Below are 20882 nucleotides of genomic sequence, written 5' to 3'. Positions count from 1 at the left end.
TCTTCTGTTTTTCCACAATCAACATTAATTGCTAGAGGGTCAAACACTCCATTACTGCCTACTCCTATCTTGAACGCTTCCAACATTTAGCTAGGATTCGCCCCCGAAATTTACAGTACTATAGCGGAATGTAGAATCTGGAAATCTTTTGATAGTTATTAATCTAGAATCCAGGGAGGAAACGCTGTCATTTTTGTGCGTTTGCCTTAGCATTCGTTCCATGTGGTTTGCTTGTTGGGCAGTTTTTTTTTTCTCACACCTTGCCACCCATCATCGAAGAAACTTACCGGGATCTTTGCTGATTAAGATTATTTGCAAGCTGTCCCTCATGAAGATCTTTTTCTGCCCACTGGCAGAACAAACGAAATCTCTTTATTTTGCGAGTTGGATCAAGGGCCCTCTATTGTGCGACGCGTTTCAAGTTCTATTGGCTGCAACCCAAGGTTACAAAGGCATAAAAAATTAAATCGGAAGTAACTTTCCTTGGCACTACTTATGAATTCAGCAATTATGTGTGCTTTTACCTGCAAATTAAAAAAGGAATCGTTAAACAAATTATTAATAATAAATAGCCCTGAATCACTTAACTAAAACATTAATGGAAAGACTAACAAGCCACATACATAGTTGAGTTGTTTTATGCTACTGGTGGGATTAGCCTTGCTTAGTCTCCCGGCAATTGCTCCACCATGGCGTCAGTTATATGTTAATAATGACCTAAAACCTGTCGGATCTGCCCCGCTATGCGCACAGCCACTTATAATAGTACATATTCCACTCTCGCAGTCACAATCTACGCACACATTCACTCACAGCAGAACAAAGTCCACCCCAAAAGTCACCATCAATGCACATATTCTGGCACGGTAGAACATATAGTCCATTGCAGTGCCATCATCCACTCACACATTCACCCACATACATACTCAACAAGGATCTACACCTTTCAAAGATATACATCGATATCTACAAGGAACTTCTCAGCACATTCACGTAAACCCCTTATACACGGATAAGGAAATACTCCAATGGCTCGATTCTGCTCCTTCACGCCATCTCTACAGAACGAGGAGGCAACAGCACTTATTATTTTGTCTATATGTCTAGAACACTTTCTACCCCACTCTCGCTTCTTTCTTTGTTCGCTCTATCTGCGGCGCAATTATCGCCCGAGGGACGAGTGCAGTCACCCCTCACGGGGAGCAGGCTACGTACCCTCGGCACGTATTAACATAATACGCGGCTCTCACTATCATGCTCTGGCCGCCTGCTCGAATTTCTCCGCTTCGAGACACTCTCAGTTCCTCATCCCCTCCACCCCGCAACCAATTTTTCTTTTCTCACGAGGGCTCGGTGGATGGCTTCTTCGTGCTTATCGAGCCTTCCTGGAAAAGAATAAAGCTTGTTCGGCCCGCCGAGCGTGGGTGAACACGAACGCTCCTCACGGCTCTCGCCTTTCCTCTGAACAACCGTCGCTCTCAAAGGTGCATCATCGCATTGCACGCCCACGAAGAAAGGGCAGCAAGGATTACTACGTAGTATACGCAAACTAGCTCCATACCGGGCTCCTTGCGAGGTGATCTCGGCGTTAAGAGGCCTAATGGGTTCGTAAATGTGAGTGCCGTGTTTGCCCCCGAGCAAGTGTGAGCTGGGGTTTCTGCAATGATGGCCGTGTGGTGGACTTTGGCTGGGGTAAACGGCGTTGTCGCTGTCGTATGTCGGAACTGATAACTCCCGCATTAACCAGCAGGTCAATGAGAGTGTTGTACACGTCGATCTGTGCCGTATGGGACGGCGGCCTTGAGAAGGCACGCACGAATGTGTGACCCTGGTGAGCACCTCAACAGCAAGGATCGTGTGATTCTAGAAGTATGAACTGTCGCGAACGCTTCCGCTCAGACAGCTTAAGGTAATAAAGGTGTTAATGTCGGAGATAAGTCAGACAACCTACGGAGGCACCGCGGTGTTCAACACTCGCTGGTTCCTCAGTTCACATCTGTCCGGTAGTCACTTCGTCAGGAGTAGTTTTGTAGCAACTACAGAAGCAGAAGGAGCAGCGTAGTAAAATTAAAAGCAGCCGTAATCGTAAACGTAATGTGCTCATTGTCGGATACCGCTGTAGTAGCAAGGTCTGTAGTGGAAGTTAGGAATCTGGACAACGCACGCACAGCGATTCTCAGATGCCTCAGACTGCTCAACTTCTTCGCAGAGAGCGGTACCGATGATAAATGTTGTGCCATTGTAGGGATCTCCGTGGCAGTGATTTCAGTGTTTGTTTAGTCAGCATATGTCTAAATGGAAGGCGAAATTGTAGATGCACACCCGAAACAATGAGTGCTACTGCCGGAGATTGAGCATTTCTTGTGTTCGTGCGTGCAATTGATGACTAATTATCACGCCTCTCGACTGCTATTCAGCATCTCTTCATGGCAACTCGCATAGAAGTCTATGTACCCTGTCATGGCTATCTTCCTTATCGCAACTGCATTTTTCCTTTTCATCGTCTTTTCGAAAGTCAGTATGATAGCATAGACATCCTATCCTTCTTCTTGCACTGCCATGAGTAGAGAATACTCTGTACGTTTTCAAGCGTAAGGTGTACGCTTATGGATATGGATGACATTCACTGCAACGCAAGGCAGGTCTGCGGTGCAGACGCTAAAGTGGTGCGGCGAAAATCTGGCGCGCAAGTCCTTTACCTATCATTTGCGCATTAACAATCGCAAGGTCCATGGATGAGATTACGCGGTGTGATGGGCAGGAGGTGATTACAGCAGCGTAAACACGGTACACAGCATCCTCTGCACGTTGCCCCCGGTGAAACAAGGCGTGAGCACACCGCTCACGTAAGACCCGACACGTCCGCCCCAGGCGCGATCGCGGGGCAGCACTGCAATCACGATCACGCATCCTGTTCAGCCTGCAAGGGAACCAGCATAGGAAGCAGCACACACACACACATCTCTCCGCCGCATTACGAGGCCAGGCTCTTCTTCACTGTTGCGCACGCAGGCCGGGCGCGCTCTCCTGACACTGTTTCTGGTTCCCCCTCCCGCGCATAACAAGGGTGAGTACCGGCGGCGCTTTGCACAGAGAAAGCGGCTCGGCTCGGCTGGCTGGCCGACGGCCTCCGGGACAGCAACTCACGCCGCCGCGGACGAGGAGAAGGGTGAAGGTCGAACATTGGGTGGAGGTCCGAAAAGGAGAGAGAAGTCGTACACGGAGAGAGTGTGGCGATGGGAGTGGTGAGGGTGAAGGGAGTGACGTGCCCAGTCACTTAGAGGTAATTGTTAAGTAGCTCAAGGGTTGATATTAAAAGGGCCGACAGCACCGCCATGGTTTGGAGCGGTTGATCATCACGTACTGCTTGCTGCCATGGTTCTCATACTACAGCTTGGGCCGCATTCGTCCCAGGAGGACTCGCATATTTTTTCCTCCCTCTGCATAACTTTCTCAGCCTCCGTCTTTGTGTTCGAATCTCCCTTTCATTTTTTTTCGCCACGTCTTCGAGTAGTGACCGGTCCAGAGAGGCATCGGCCTTCTGCAGGAGGGGCATGTAGACGGGAGTAGCCGCTACACCCTCTCCCGTTTGTTTCCGCTCCTGTTTTATTGGCTCCGTCCGGAACCGCCAGAGGCGGCTTGCGGGAAGCCTTTACTTTCGCTTTCGGCGATCATGACCCGATCGTTAATTTTGTTCCCGGCTCGCGAATGTAGGTCTGTGGAGAAGGATCTCCTGGACGTCTGGGCGGTAGACGAAAAGACGTGCACTCTGCTTCCTTCGACGGGTATCTAGGCAGGCAGTGTAGGTGCGGCTGGCGCGTAGAAGGGCTGAGGGCTTGGCTTGAGTGCACGAAGTGATTGGCTGCCCGGAACACGGACCGTGCAGTAGTACAACGCCCGAATTAACCGTTGGCCTAAGCTGGCGTACAGTCGTTGAAGATGGGAAGGCGGACAATGGGGAACAACAGGTCCGCTTCGAAAAGATTTACTGCCGAGATTAAACAGGCTGTGGGGGAAAGACTACGGAATTGCCTGCTTATTTCGAGAACAATCTTCTGAGGGCAAACATCGTGGTGAACGTATGGTTACTGGGGCACAACATCGGGCTTCTACTTTTACCATCCACATCCGGCTCACCCCCTACTGTGAATAGCGAATGATTTTCAGCACTGAGGATGCACGCTGCCTAAATCTTGCGATGTTCTGTCGTGTACCAGACAGGCCGGCGGATCAAGAAAGAGCTGCGACAGTGTTGAGCTGTTTAGGTGTGGGGTCCTTTTCGGCACGAGATAAGACGCCCGCAGAAAAAGACAGTGCTGCTGTGCAAAAGGAAAAGGGCCAGAGACAGAACATTTCTGCGCTGTCACTGACAGAGAATATGCGCGGCTTGTGGAAGGTGTGCGTAGGTGAAGATCTAACTTCGTGGATAAAATTCCGCAGTTTTTTGCTCACGTTCTAACGTTTCCCGCATGGGTAGTTTATCGTGAGTAATCGTGATCAGCTGTCGCACGAATGAGGGCATGTCACGAAACATTCGCACGTGTGAGCGGCACTGGAACCTGACTTCTGGTTCACAGGTGCCGCTGATAGCTTCAACAATTGTTCACTGTGGTCTTGAGGCAAATGGCCAGAGTCCGGTCAATGGGGCCTTCTAGCCTATAGGCTAATTCTTTTTTTTTTTTCGCACAGAGACGAGAGTGACACGATTACTACATGACCCTCAAGCCGGCAACCTGCAGTTGCCGTTGCCGTTGTACTTTATTCGCGTTTGGCAGGTCACGCTGTTCCTATAGCACGGAATTTATTTCTTTTCTGCATTTATTTACGGAATGTTACAATATTAAATGGGGAATATCAGAAATGAAAGCAATGTGGCTTTCTCGGGCAGGGTTGTAAAATGGTAAGCCACACTGAATTGAACAGTAGGCTGAACGCATCAAACGCACCGGCGTTTTCAGCAGAACCCACTTTGATACCCTGTGCATGGTTCAATACAGATGACATTTAAGTCTGGTTGAACCAGGAAGGACAAAGCACGGGAACAAAAACATCTTAATGTGCATAATCATTATATCATCAATGAAATAACCAAGTGTCATCTCTACGTGGAATATTTCTGCCTGTCCGTATTATTAAAACATTAAAGTTGCCTGCAATTCCTTCATCCTTTGTCACGGGATGAGTTAGTTAATGGGTTTCTTCTCCAACGGCGGCCTGGTCTTGTAACTGGTGAATGTACCAGCCGACTGCAAGCGTTTACGTTGTGGCCCACCGCGAGCGTAAGTCGGCCACCTTGGTGGCCGTCCCATGTAAGAGGGATGCCAAGAGGTGTGGTCCCCGAGCCATCGTCCTCTCTGTCCGAGCGGAGATCAAAAGTCAACAAGAAGAGGGGAGAGGAAAAATCTGACATAAAGAAAGTATACCGGCGGCTCTCGATCGAACTCCACCGACAGACACCACCGATGGGCAAAAGCCAGGGGCGAGGAATCCCCGGAGAGCAGCGAGGAACAGGCCTCCAGACCGACGACTGGGATGTACGGAGGAGAGCACACAGTGAAGCTGTGGCGGCGGCGGCAACACCAGGCAACGTGGGAAGTGCAGCGCCAGCGGCTTTCGGTCTGTCTGTGCGCGTGTGCGGGAGCGTTCTGCTTACAGGAAGAAGGGGGGAGGAAGACCGGCGAAGAAGACAAGTTCAGGGGCCCCGTCGTCTCCGTGTGGTGTCGGCGGCGCGCGCGCCAACTGAAGGGGCACGCACACGCGCGGTGTTCCAAGGACAACTGCATCTGCAGGCAAGGGTGGTTGCGCAGGCAAGGGTGGTTGCGGGGAGATCCCCGCCACCACCCTTGCCTGCCTGCCTGCCTCGCCGGCGCTGAAGATGGCCCCGGCCGGGCAACCCAGTGCGAAAAGGATTGCCGACGGCGCCTTTGGCGCTTCTGATGACGCGCTACGTTCAGGCGAGAAGTCACCGCCGTGGTGGCTGACGGGAAGTGCGCGTCCGTGGTAGAATCGTTAGTTCTTACATGGTGAAGCCTCATTTTTTGGGCAAAAGTGGCTGTGGATTTCGGCAGTGAGCCCAAGGTCACAGGGTTGGATCCTTGCCCCAGGGCACGTCGAAAGGCCTCAGGTGGTAGAAATTAACCAGGAGCCTTCCAATACGGCGTTCTATATAGCTCGCGCGAAGCTTCGGGAAGTTAAAGCCCACGTAACATGACATGACGCGACGCGATATTATATAACATTACACAGCATAACTCTTTTTCTGATGGACTCGATAAAATACTTTGTAATCCAAGTTGGGAACGAAAAATATTCTGGATAGAATGCATAGGCGTTTCTGGGAGCCTCCTTCCTATTACACAATATGGTGTTTTGTGTCGCCTCTTACTTGCCCGGTTTCTGTGCCCCGTTTTTTTCATGATATTATCTATGACCAACAATCCCAACCGCAGAGTGTCGTCAAGTACACAGTATATATCCATACAGCTGAAAACAGCACGCAGTTTGACTAGTCGGTGCACAATGTCCATTCCATACAAATGACAACAGTCAGTAGTTGTAATAGTTGGGGCACCATATCCGTTTAATACAAATCACGGCAGTGTGCGGTTTGACTAGTTTGTGCGCAACCTCCGTTCCGTACAAATGGCAGCAGTGTGCTATTGGACTTGTTGGCACGGAATGTCCATTCCGCACAAATAACAGCAGCGGACAGTTAGACTACACACAATACCCATTCCACGCAAACGACTGCAGTCGACAGTCGGACTACTTGACCCACAATGTTCATTCCGCACAAATGACAGCAGTGTGCAGTTAGACTGTGCATTCTGCACAAATGACAGCAGTGTGCAGCTCGACTTGGTGCAGATTCGACAGCAGGGTAGTGTCACGCACAAAGCTTATTTACTGGCTTCAACTGTGTTTCTGGACTACGCCACTTTAGTGCTGACCGTTTAGCTGCGAACCCTTCACCAAATACATTAATAGCCCTCTTCATATGCCCGTCCCTGGCTACCCCTGTATACGTGTCTCCCGGGGAGGCGCCGGAGTGCTGGTGGCAGCGGCAAGACAACAGCAAAAAAGGGCAGTCGTCAACAGACTTGCGAACAAAAGCAGCCCTTGTAAGCGCCGCTGTACATAGCATTAAAATAGTTACATTTACAACACAGTTGCAATCATCTAAACTTCTAATCGAACGTAAGCGATGTCAATGACGATGAGAAGATCGATCGACAATGGTCTAGGCTGGAATGCAAGTGCCTTGCATTCAAGTTGTCTTCCAATCGTGCACTTCATATATGTTCACAATGGTTCTGTTTATAGCAGTATTGCACAAACTACAGTCTGCATCATATGTGTTACTTGCCAAAATCGCTAGACCCGCCACGGTGGCTCAGTGGTTAAGGCGCTCGGCTACTGATCCGGAGTTCCCGGGTTCGAACCCGACCGTGGCGGCTACGTTTTTATGGAGGAAAAACGCTAAGGCGCCCGTGTGCTGTGCGATGTCAGTGCACGTTAAAGATCCCCAGGTGGTCGAAATTATTCTGCAGCCCTCCACGACGGCGCCTCTTCCTTTCTACTTTCACTCCGTCCTTTATCCCTTCCCTTATGGCCCGGTTCAGGTGTCCAACGATACATGAGACAGATACTGCGCCATTTCCTTCCACCAAAAAGCAATTATCATTATTATTAATCGCTACATTTCGACAACGTGGCGTTCAAAAAACGCAAGCAGCAAAGTGCGAACCTGTAAATCGATGGGACAAAAGTCTGAGCCACCTTTACTTCTAATCAGGCAAAGCGTCATAAAAAAATGAAGAGATGGGTGTAGGGCAGCGCATCTTGAATAAATTTAGAAATTAGAAATGGAAAAGCAAAAGAAAGAGACCACATACAGCATGAAATAAAACGCGCCAGGTTCCCCTTGCGCTTCTTTGCGAATAAAAATATGTATTTGCCGTTGGCATGTTCTGTTGATATTTTAACGCTGTAGATAACAAATACATACGCTGTAACTGTCATTTCACTCTCCCGTGGACCTCTCACTCGTTACAAGACGTAAAATATTCAGAGGAATATCAGAACAATCCCTTCTTCACTCCAAAATAAAAATATTTGCACAGATATGACACAATTTCACTGGCAAGGCATGGCCCGGTCACTGACCATTTCATTTACGACAACCTTCGTTTGCAGGTCGAATTGGGATCTCTTCTCCATCTGAAACATTCACTACTCATCGCCTGTTTAAGTGAACAGTGGTTGTCCCTAATGATGTCTTTTTTTATTGACAAGCCCAGGGAGATGCAGCGCGCTAGGAATATTTTCATATGCAAAGCACTGCCTCACAGACAACCAGTTTTTGCCAGCACCAGGCACATTTGAAGCTTAACGTTGTACAGTTGCAAAACAAAAATCGTCATTTACAAGCCCGTATATAGCTATCGAGTATCAACATGACTCCAAGAGAAAACATTTAAACCAAGGAATTTCGGATTGTTGACTGCAAATACTTAAGGCGAGGGCTTAGCGGAAGGATTCGAAGGTCGAGAGGCGTCCACATTTCGGAGTAAATTGTTTTGTCAGTATCAGGAAAGTTTGGCACGCGAGCTAAACGACTCGCGTAGCTCGGAAGACGACATACGACGAGAAATCAGCGCCACTCACCGCCCTTGCCAGTGTTGTGTATGGTGCTGATGATCCGTGTGTGAAGTCTTCAGTGTCCACAGGTGTCACCTTGTGTCACTAAAACAAATGAGAACATATAATGTACACTAAATACGCAAGTGCGAAGTGGATCGAAGCATGCTTCGCTCAGCAATAAAAGAAGATTACAAGTTGCCAAATTATCCTCAAACACCAATGAATCAAGACCACAGTTCAAAAAAATTTACCTGCCCTCTAGAAGGCCTTGCACGTCAGATAAAGATGTTGGCAGATGCTCAGCGTCGAGCTGAATAACAATATTATACAACGTAGTGTCAGGCACAAATTATGCTTGCATTGTCTTGAACTCAGCCTCAAGTTATCGTTTTTAACTTGAACGTGGCGCACATCTTAGAGCACAATAATCTTCAACACTAAATACTCACAAAAGCAATGAAGAAGGAAACGTTTAACGCCCACGTATCAGAGAAGCCGCTGTAGAAGTCCATATCGTTGGGACTTATTTAAATTTGCGAATGTTATTAAACGAACACTGAATGCGTTATACCTCAAGCAAAGACAGCAGGACCCAATTTAGTTGTGATGGCTAAGTCGGCATGATGTAATTTGACAGGAAACACCGCCATTCACCGATACAAACGACAGAAAAACTTATTTGTTCTTTATTTGTACACAAATTTATTAGATATATAGAAATGTGTGCTTAGCCTCGTTCTCATGGTGCCTACTTACATCTAAAAGCGCTACTTTCATAAGTGTTGCTTAAGTGCCGTTTTTGAAACTTTCTTCGCCACTTATACTTAAGTCAGCACTTAAGTCAGAACTTAAGTTCCATTCTTGAATACGGCGGTAAGCCTCACTGCGTTAGTGAACAACGGCTACGAGCACATTCATCCCCGATTGCGATTATCATCAAGCTCCCACAGGAGCTGAGCAAACAGCGCAGAAAACAATAGCACACAAAAAGAAATAGGAATGTGACGACCACTTAACCTCGTAGCACCCCGTTGGGGCGCCTTGTTCCTCTGCACAAAACAGGCGCGAGCCGGACCATCTGAGGCCGCGTCCTTTCGGACGCATGTCTACTACTCCGCTCGGACCATTATATAAGCACTTCCGCCGCCTCGGGCCTCCGGACGCTGTCCGCTGGTCCGGCCTACCTCCTCTCCACGCTAAGCGGGGTGTCCAGGCGTTGAAGAAATCGTTTCGGAACGGCCGCTTAGGCTCCGTTTGCCAGCGCACAATGGGCCATCAGCGCCACGCAGCGGCTTCCGAGTCACGCTCTGCTGATCACAGAGACCAGCTGGGAGGGACCGCTCACTGTCCTCTCACTGCGTATACTTGGTAGCGTTCTGCAGTCCGCTTTCTTTAATCTCTCGCCCTCTGTATCTCTCTCTGCAAGGCTTGCTGTCTCCTAGGGCATAGAAGATGGAAAACGTACGGTGCAGCCCTTACCCTCCGCTTTCTGCGTTTAATACCCTCTATTTCTCTAGGCTGACCGTACTCGAATACCAAGAAGTTGCAAGTAGTAGTTCGGTGCAGTGCATGAAAGCACTGAAACGGCATCGTGCGGCTGGTATGCAGTACAGTTGCTAATGAACCAACGGATTCTCAGACACTTTGGCTGCCCGCGCTATAAGTTATCTGGAACTGCCGTATTTAACGTGGGGCGTTCTTTGGTTTTTTAGCGGAATGGTTCTTTGTGAGGTATCTCAGAAAACGTCAAATAATGCTGCTGTAAGCAGGCTCACAGAACGAATTGGAATAGTTAAGAAGCCAAAACAAGAAGAAACTAGAGGAAACAGGACTGCGCATTACAACTTTCTAGTGGTCCAGATATTTCGCGGCTGGAGGGACAACACGAAATTCAAGGGACCGAGCTGTATTTAATAATAGACACAAGAAGAATGTGCGGTGGTGGAATGGCTCACATAAAATTGGGTGTGTTAAGTACAGGTAACACTGTGTACTGGGTGAGGCTGAAAGACGTCCACGTCGAATATAGGAGAAAAAAAATTAGAGATCCATCGATGAAAACCATTGTGGCAAAAAGACGCTCAGAAAAAAGGAGATCATCATCATCAGCATGACTTCGCCCACTGCGGGACAAATGTCTCCCCCATATCTCTTCAATTAACCACGTGGCATTTTATTACCAGGATTTTAAGAGCAGCTTTCGACGCCATAGACAGGCACTGAACCCCTGCGACCTACTCCGTCTATTAGCAGTGCACACAACCCGGGGAAAAAGCCATCGGAGGAAGAAGTTACACGCAGCCCTCTCAGGTGGCTGTGGCGGAAACCTTCACACCTGTTACCTTCGCACCGGCTTCTCCCCTTCTTGGTACGCGGCTTCGAACGCACCTGCCCTGACTCGGGTCGACGCGGAGGGAAAGGCGCGTGGTAGGCGCGTGCGCTTGAAGACCGCAACGGGCGGCACCTGTTGGTCTTGCTGCTGTCCCAGAGGGAGCTAGAAAGCCAAGTGAAGCCAAGTCAAGCGTGCGGAGGAAGTCACACGCCCGTTGAAGGAAGGGGGGAGGAGGGGCGGGGTGGCTCACGTGCCACGGTCGACACCTGTCCGTAGCTGACCGAGCGTCCTTCGTGGATAAAGAGCAATCGCCTTTACAGCTTCTTTACTCCTCTCAGGTTAATGACATCGCGAAAGAGGTCGTGTAACAGACTGTCCGCAGATTCGCCCCCCAGGAATACTCTAAATATAAATAAGTATATTTGGGAGTAAAAAGCGAATAAGCTGTCCTGTACCACACTGCTGGAGGACAGCTTACCCCCTTGTTACTCCTTTCTGTTTATAGTCAAGCCATGAATAATGTGCATTCCTCCAGAGGAGTTAAGGTATGACTAGGGGCTTGCAAGACGAGGTGTAAAAAGCAAGAACAAAGAAGGCGTGTAAAAAACAATAGCTGTAAAACCAAAGGTGTAAAAGCAATAAGAGGTGCAAAAAAGACGAGCTGTAAAAGGGAATGCGCTGGAGGAAAGCTTGCCCTCTTCTTGCTCCTTTCTGTTTAGAGTCAAGCCATGAATAATTTGCATTCTTCCAGGGATGTTAAGGTCTCAGTAGGGGCAAGACGAGGTGTAGAAAGCCTCTTCACCAAACTTTTACAAAATACGGACAGCGTTTACGTTGTAACCATTTGAGTTAGTTTCGTGTAGACGTATGTGAAGTGGAAGAAAACCTAAATCAAATCAAGGTACCTCATAAATGGCTCATTAAATTTTCAGTATGTGGACCTGGCTTTGTCAAGTCAGCATCGTTAACCTTGGCGTATCGGTTCCATACAATTTTCCACGAATGTGAAGTTGAAGTCGTGGCATTATGTCCGTATAGCGTCGTAGTCCGAAGCCGTCAGTCTTATCCCCCGAAGGGCAGATGACACACAGATGTACCTAGATTGTATGGTCATTTAACGCATTCTTGATACACCCCACTTTTAGCCATCCCTGGAAACACTCTCACGAGCCAGCACGTTAACGCGAGATCGTTCCTTTACGATGTACGACGGCCTCGCCGACAGGTTTACCTGGCGGATTGTTGTCTGTTAAAATGACCGTTGCTGTTTTCGATGCTCAAGTAATTGCGTATAAATGCGCCCTCAAACTAGTCCCTGCAGCCCTATTGAATGCAGCTGAGTTCACGGGCTACGAAGCGAGTTCACACAAAAGTTGAACATTGAGAAGGCAAAGGCAAACGATCAGCGCAAGCGCCGACAACTGGATGAGCTGTGTAACAATGGGCGTAAAAGCCGAGCTTCGGAAGTTGGTGTAGAAAGTTTCGAACAGTTGACTCGGTTGCACAGAGCAATTTCAAGAGCTTACTGGCCCAAGAAGACGCAGTGGTGATGCTCTAGAAGCACCTCCCCGCTTCCGAGCTCGAGTCCCATGGTTCGATTTCAGCGGAATCTCCGACACGATTTCACGCTACGCAGAAAGCCACTTGACGGGCTCGATAGCACCCACGGACCTTCAAGCATCTCCGAACAAGCATCCTATTTAGGCTTATCATTTGCCTGCGAACATACTGAAGCAAGGCGACGGGTGTGACGGCTGTAGGCCGTCCGCGTATTAACGCATTATTACAGGCCAGTATTGGCTGAGTAGTGTGAGTTGCACGGCGCCTCGCACTTTGAAGCGCGATGGCATCGTCAATCCTCGGTATTCAGACACTGGACGACAATCAATAATATTGTCGTCTTCATGTGCTCGTAGTAAAATTCAGTCAATAAACCCATCGACTGAGTGACCAACCAACTGAACAGTTCATAATTGTTTATACAGTTAATCCATCAAGAGGATGTAACAGCGTTTATAATGAGAAAAAGGAAATGAGACACACGCTTGCACTCGTCTGTCTGGTTCTTACTGTGCCGTCTTAACCACGATTGCTTCGTCTCCGTCAATATGGTTCGGTTTGGTTAATGAGGTTTAACGTCTTAAAGTGACTCAGGCTATGAGGGACGCTGTAGCGGAGGTCTCCGAAAAATTTCGACCCCTATGGGCTCCTTTACCGTGCACTGATATCGCACAGTACACGGGCCTCTAGCATTTCGCCTCCATCGAAATGTGACTGCCGTGACGGGATCGAGTCCGCATCTTTCGGGCCAGCAAACGAGCACTATAGCCACTGAGCCACCGCGGCGGCTTTCAGTACGTTCCAATCAGCCCGCATCAGCCCTATACTGGAATCCATCAAGCATTTGGTGGAAATTTGGCACATTTTCTTACTGGTACATTCCCTCAGATTCCATCGACAGGTGCTGTGGCTGTGACCAAGCACGAATCCAACTATACTCACGTGGCAAGGCCCCTCTCCAGAAAAGCTTGCGGCTACTGGGCTTGCTGTATATATTGCGCCCATTCAGCAATAAACCTCAGCTGCGAGTTAGCGCTTGTCTGCACCGTCTTGTCCGTCCTTGCTGTAACTGTTAGCTTATGCACTTCTTGAGCCTCGTCTACATGAACCCGGCGTTGCGCGTCGAGTCGGGGGTCGATTTGAGCAAGGTCAATACAACTCGATGACTGCCTTGAACTCGATACTAGCCAGTCGACTCAGCACGTCCGCACGAGTAGTAGAATGGCGCCCGCTTCTGTTATGGTTGAATAGTTGTTAGTATTGCTCCAGTCCTTGCGTTTCTGCAGAGTATGTGGTTCGTAAAATGTTTTGCGCACTCGTTCATCTGTATCACCATGCACACACTAAGCCCAACAGAAGTGTTATTGAAGTACCTTCTGTTCTCTCCTGAAGAAAATGCTTTCCCCAGCGTCAAAGAGGAATAAGTGTAATTTGCGGAGGGGGCTGCGGGTCAACCCACCCTTTGCAGTCGGGCTGGCCCAGCTCGACTCGACGGTCGGTTAGTTCGACCCCTAGCGTATACTTGAGCCTAGAGGCCGGTTTTCAGCCCCACAGCCTACTCAACCCGACTTAGCTGTCAGGCTCATGTAAAAGCTCAGATGTGTCATATTTGTGAATGCGAATGGTATTTTGTGCTGGCAGATCTTGTGTGCGGCTGTGTGAATGGGGGTCGACGCGAGCACGAGTTTTCAGGCAAAAGCAAACAAGAAAGAGGCAGTGAACGAGTCTCCTCCGAGAGAGCCTCGTCATTTCGTTACGCACGCTGATAAGGTGCACCGTCTCAATCAGACTGCGACGAAAAATGCGAAACTCTCACGGTGCCGAACACTGGCCCCGTTAAGCCAAAACAAGCGCCCCGTGTACACGTATACGTGTGCAGGCCTTGACCCCGTATAAATTGACAGGGAGTCCAGCTTTTTTTTTTTTTGGTCGTCGAACTGAGAGGAGCGCTTCGGCCAAGGTCGGCTGCTCCGCTCCTGCTGCTGCCGTTAGTAGCATTTTTATTTATTTGCCTTCTCTCTCTCTCTCCCTCTCTCGTCCGCAAAAAAAATGGCACTCTACGTTTCCCCCCAGAGTAAGAAAAACGCACTGCTCTCCGATCCGGATCGATTTCCCATGGGTTGCAGGCGTGTGAATCTGTCTGTCGTGTGATGCTGCCGGTAGCCCCCCCCCCCGCCCCCCCCCCCCCCCCTCGCCTCCGATTTCTTTGGGCTTGTTGTTTTTGCCCCCTCCTCAGTCTTTACGCTCGCTTTCTCGACGGGTGTGGGCGATGCTCCCTGGATGAGTCTGCTTCTGCACTCACTGCTGCGACGGGAAGTGAATGAAGGAACGACGAGTGCGCGTTGCCACATTTCGGGTTCTGAACTCTCCTCTCCCCTCCCTCTCCCCCTCCCTCCGTAGGGCCGTCGCCATTCCTCCAAACTTTATCTCCTACACGGAGCCGTTCCTTTTCCTATCGCTGTGACATTGATGCTTCCTACCTGGAAAAACGCAGCTTCGGAAGAGGCGTTGTACTTGCAAAGTATACGGTTGTTCGCCTGGGATACATTGTCGCGTAGATCGCTACTCGAAAGAGGCGTTGTACTTTTCAAAGTATATGGGTGTACACCTGGTATACCTTGTATAGATCGCTACCCGTGGAGCTGTTGATGTAGTCGTCGCTTGTTAGCAGTAAATAACAATGCAGTGAAGGTAAAGAGAAATGCAATAAAAAAGCATATGCCAATAATAGAAAGACCGCGTATGGTAAGCTTCGTATTATGATGAGGTAGCCGAGCGCATAAAATTATTCGCTGTTTCTAACTAGAAAAATGTATGTTATTGCAAAGCTGCCATTCCTCGTATCTTTACCTCCTTGTTGGAGTTGTTTGTTCTCCGTTCACTGCGACAGTGATGCTTCCTAACACGAGAAGCATAGCCTTAAATGCGTGCAGTACTCGCCAAGTTTGGCTACTTATACGGACAGGACACCTTGTTGCACTGGTCTATGTGAGGTGTTGATGCTGCCGTCGCTGTAGTCAACAGCAGTAAGCAATGCAATGTATCGCCTTCCCCCTTACCATGTAAGTGATCACTGTTCTGAGAAGCACAAGGGTCAGACTGACCCGAATAATTTGACATTACAGCGCTGACTGTTTTGCACACCACTTCCGGGAATCACTTGAATAACTATAAAAACCAAAGTAAACGCATGAGTTCTTTCTGTTACGGCATATTTTGCTTTTGGCTTTTATAGGGTTTTAACGTCCCAAAGCAACTGAGGCTATGAGAGACGCCGTAGTGGAGGGCTCCAGATAATATCGATCACCTGGAGTTCTTTAACGTGCGCTGAAATCGCACAGTACACGTGCCCCTAGCATTTCGCCTCCATTGAAATTCGACCGCCGCGGCCGAGCTCGAACACGTGTATTTCGGGCCAGCGGCCGAGCACCATAACAACTTAGCCACCGCGGCGGCCGGTTACGACATATTACGCCACAGATGCAAGCAATGTCGTTTACCTCAGAGAAGGGATCCTTATACAATTATAGCTAGCTGTGAAAGCAGCGAAACAGAAAACGGGCTGCAAGAGACGGGGCGCGATGACACCGGCGTCACGTGACATGACTATCACCGCGCATGCGCATTATGTATATGTGCCGACGGGCCCCTTCGAGGCAGCGGCAGCTATTGAGAAACGCCCATGACACGGTCGCGCGGTCATCGGCTGGCATAATGGCTTCCCGGGAAAACAAGGGTGTGTGAAGAGCGCGCGCCCCGAATTTCGGTGACGCCCCCCATACTTTTCCTAATGGGCAGCGGCCAACTTGCCAATACTGGCAGCCTTCGCTAGCAAAGAACCATGCACTAGACAAGAGAGCCGTGTTGTAACAGCGAAGGAGAGCGTACATTCTTCGAGAACACTTTTTTACCTCTTTGTTATTGGTGTTCTTGTGGTCGCTGCATTCTCTCTAAAAGGCGCGTCTGGATGACAGTGCAGTTAGTCGTTTGCCTACATTACGTTTTGCCCTAACCATCACTGTTCCCGGCAGTTACGTATTCATGCCATCACCGTATAAGTGCGGCTTGATGTCCGCTGTCAGGCTAATAATACGAGGTGCTGAGGAATGCGTGGCATTGCGAGTTGTCTGATGGCTAGGCGTATCGCGTCACGGGGCTCGTGGGTTAGTGGTGGCATCTTTTCTCTCCTCGTCTTTTTTTCTTAATTTTCTTGCCCCTGCGAAGAACTAGAGCTCAGAGTCAGCCATGACATAGAACCATGAATACCGATACCGCATCATTCTATCTCGCTGTATAGTTTTCAGCGACCGAGTGGGTAAAGCTTGCGACGGGTATAGATGTCCTGGCGCATTAGACAGTGCGCGCCACCGTCCATATCTGACACAGTCGAGGCGAAGCGATGAGCTTTTGCGAATTCATTTCGCGTTATGAAGTGGCCTGAGACACATGTTACCAACGTTTGCAAGATATTTGTAGTGGGAAAGATCACTATTTGTGGCGCCATCTATGCCATAAAGGCTTTTCGAAGGTGATCAGCACCGCTGTAATTGCAACCATTTCTTTCCCATTCAATTTCGTTTATAGTTTTTTTTTCTTCTTATCATTAAGTCAAAAGACGTCATGCTCCCGGCATTTTGGGTTTGAGCCAGTTATAAGAAGAAAAGAAAATGAAACGCAATTAAAAAAATTCCCGTACCAGGTCCTGCATTTTTGGAGTTCTCAGGAATGGAAATGTACCCCCCGCCCTCCCCACCTCAGCGCTTCCAGGACTGGACTTCCCCGTTTTCTCACGTCTTTCGCTGTGAAAGTTGATCTTGCAACACTCGTTCACCCGCCGCGGTGGCTCAGTGGTTAGGGCGCTCGGCTACTGATCCGGAGGTCCCGGGTTCGAACCCGACCTCGGCGGTTGCGTTTTTATAAAGACAAAACGCTAAGGCGCCCGTGTGCTGTGCCATGTCAGTGCACATCAAAGATCCCCAGGTGGTCGAAATTATTCCGGAGCCCTCCACTACGGCACCTCTTTCTTCCTTGACTCCCTCCTTTATCCCTTCCCTTACGGCGCGGTTCAGGTGTCCAGCGATATATGAGACAGATACTGCGCCATTTCCTTTCCCCCAAAACCAATTATTATTATTATTAACACGCGTTACCAGTGCTAGCATCCTGGGGATAAGAAACACAGGCTCCGTCTGTTCGTACGTGGTATCCAATGTGCACATATGTGTGTCCTTGTGTGTGTCCCGCGTGTCTAGACAGCGCTCTCACACGTCGCGTTCCATTCACAGACCGGGGACCGCAACTCGTCAAGGGCATCAGCGTCCGGAAGGAAACGGCGCTGCGCAGTACACCCATGTGGCTGCGTATAGCGCCCCCCGGTGGTTCCGATCACGGAAGAAGCCGCCCGCCATCAGCCACAGGCTCTGCCAGCCGGGAAGAAGCCTTGTGTAACACGTCACGGAAGCCCGGCATCCTCTCTGTGAAGGGCTAACTGGACCGACCCGGATAAGGGAAGCACTGTATGGCGACGCCGAGATAGCGTCGCAACAGCGAGCTGCGCTTGCGACGAGAGCGGAACCGTCGGTTGTGACTAGGATGTATATATTGTATATCTGTCTGTGTGGTCTGTGCAGAGTGGTGAGAAGAGTTGATATCTAAGGCACAACTGCCGGTTTATGTGGGCGTCTCGAACTGGCTTGTGGCCCCTCGTCCCGCACACAGTAGCATATTTAGTCTAGAAGGATTAAGAGGCCTAAAGAGGATCAAGTCCTATTCGGTGCTAAGTACGTTGCGACAAACATTGGTCCTTAAAAAGGCTACCATTTCTCCTTACTGAACAACTGCAGAGGAGTATCAGGAGTACCGTTTGTCACAAGGGTTAGTTGTAGTTAGTCGTATTTTATCTAATTTTGGGTATGATCGCATGATGGCGGTCTAAGTACGCGCGACCACCGTTTGTCAACGAAGGAGTGAGCTATACAATGGGGCAGTGGCAGCGGTGCTGAAAAACATACAACTTCACGGCAAACAACCTACAGTTCAGGACAGCGAAAGTAAAGAGCTGGGATAAACATGGACATGGACAGTGTAACAGTAATGTTTCCTTGAAATGTGGGAGAAAACAGAGAATGCGGTGTCTTGCGATACACAAGCGAATGAAACTCGTGTAAAAGTGGCCTTTATTCAAAAGGGAGTAAAACCACAGAAGCAGCATTCAGCGTTGCATTATCAACAATTTGTCATATAGCTGTGACTTTCAAGAAGACGAAAAGACTGCACACTTGTTCTCAATACTATACTTCGGCGCCATTTCAAACGAGCCTCACATAGTGAAGCATGCAGCCCACTTCACTGTAAAGACGAGTAGGCCTATATGGAAGCAAAAAAGAGAGTAAGCTATCCGCTAACGCACAACCTTTTAGGGGCAGGCTGTGCTCTCTCTTCCTGGGAGTAGACTTCGATCACTAAATACAGGGAATGCTTACTCCTGGCAACGGAGGTATATTTCCACCGCAAACCATAGTAACTTGATGCAGTTAGCAATAGGAGGAAGGTTCTATAAAAGCGGAATCGGAGGTCTAGAGATTAGCAAATAGATGAGGTTGAAAGCGCGGTTAAAATAATCATGGCTGCCAAAACTTCGCATGTTTTGAACAGGGAATTCGTTTCCGTTGCCAATCGTGAATATTCCGAATTTTTAGGGATAGAAATCTACACCAGGGTGTGGACACCATACCCTTCTCAGTAAAGGGATTGCGGTGGAGTACAGCTTACTCGCTTTTTACTCCGTTCGTGTCTACAGTGTACACCAGAAATCAGTATTTTTGGGGACCGGTTTCGTGCATCTGAAGCGGTGAAGTGCGGGCCTTGTAGACGATCGCCTTTTGTATTTGAGGGGCCTTTCTTTTACTTCGTGTTTTGTTCCGGGCTCTCTGTCCTGAAATCGGCCAGTATTATCTACGCGGCCGAGTCATTTCAAGACGACCAGTAACGAGAACGCAGGACAAATGCACCTCTATGTGAGGACTGTACGAGATAAAAAGATATTCCGCACCTGAACGGAATGCAACGCTATTAAGCATTGCCAGATTACTGATCGACCACTTGCATCACGTTAACAAGGTATATGTGTACTCATGGTAAGAGCAATTATGTGAGCCATGGTTTCGTGGCACGGCGTCCAACGTTGTCGACGGAAATTTAAGGCTGAAGATCTCGTCAAGGTCGGCTTAATCAGATGAATCAGATGACACGAGGAGACGGCTATTCCCTTTGCTCCTGCAGGTGCAGGTCTAGTACCAGCGAAAGGTGCCACCACGCACCTCATACGTAAGACCCACATAGGAACCACAGATATCGACAGTCAAACCGTGCGCCTATTTCCATGCGTACAAACCGTGGCAAAGTGTAGTAAAACGTGCAACGTATTTTTGGGCACACATCAAAATTACGAGTACCTTCGCGACCATTTCGTTATTTTTTTCTTAAGCCTTTCATTTTTCCCTCGAATTTGAGAGCTGCGCTCCCGTCTGACACGATGATTTGTGGGTGCTGTTAAAATCTTTAGTACCAGCTTAGCTCGAAACTTTTCTACCACTCTGAAAAAAAAAAACAAAGGCAGGTTGTTCTGCCCTCGCATTCCAGAAGACCAATTATTTTTTGTCAGACTTTCTATTTAATTTAAACTCACCAAGGCAATAATGGTTCCACCTCAGCCGAGCCCCTTCTAAGCGCTGCAATGTTCATCCGGCTTGGACATCCGATTTCACGAACGCCGGAATCCTCGCTGCATTCACGCGTTCTGCGCCTCTTTTGTGTGTGTGTGTGTGTGTGTGTGTGTGTGTGTGTGTGTGTGTGTGTGTGTGTGTGTGTGTGTGTGTGTGTGTGTGTGTGTGTGTGTGTGTGTGTGTGTGTGTGTGTGTGTGTGTGTGTGTGTGTGTGTGTGTGTGTGTGTGTGTGTGTGTGTGTGTGTGTGTGTGTGTGTGTGTGTGTGTGTGTGTGTGTGTGTGTGTGTGTGTGTGTGTGTGTGTGTGTGTGTGTGTGTGTGTGTGTGTGTGTGTGTGTGTGTGTGTGTGTGTGTGTGTGTGTGTGTGTGTGTGTGTGTGTGTGTGTGTGTGTGTGTGTGTGTGTGTGTGTGTGTGTGTGTGTGTGTGTGTGTGTGTGTGTGTGTGTGTGTGTGTGTGTGTGTGTGTGTGTGTGTGTGTGTGTGTGTGTGTGTGTGTGTGTGTGTGTGTGTGTGTGTGTGTGTGTGTGTGTGTGTGTGTGTGTGTGTGTGTGTGTGTGTGTGTGTGTGTGTGTGTGTGTGTGTGTGTGTGTGTGTGTGTGTGTGTGTGTGTGTGTGTGTGTGTGT

General features: G+C 49.0%; 1 protein-coding gene across 3 annotated transcripts in view; it reads right to left on the bottom strand.

Moving 5' to 3' along the window:
* Nucleotides 1–20882, bottom strand: part of LOC144104184 (G1/S-specific cyclin-D3-like) — a 325929-nt gene that overhangs the window by 136396 nt on the left and 168651 nt on the right. For all 3 annotated transcript variants that reach the window (XM_077637049.1, XM_077637047.1, XM_077637048.1), the window contains exon 2: nt 8668–8745. The gene's annotated coding sequence lies outside the window, so the exon portion shown is untranslated. The remainder of the gene's footprint in view (nt 1–8667; nt 8746–20882) is intronic.

The sequence above is a fragment of the Amblyomma americanum genome, chromosome 9, assembly GCF_052857255.1.
Source record: "Amblyomma americanum isolate KBUSLIRL-KWMA chromosome 9, ASM5285725v1, whole genome shotgun sequence".
In the NCBI taxonomy this organism is placed as follows: Eukaryota; Metazoa; Arthropoda; class Arachnida; order Ixodida; family Ixodidae; genus Amblyomma; species Amblyomma americanum.
The sequence above is the reverse complement of the archived record's forward strand: the minus strand, read 5'-3'. Positions and strand labels throughout refer to the sequence as shown.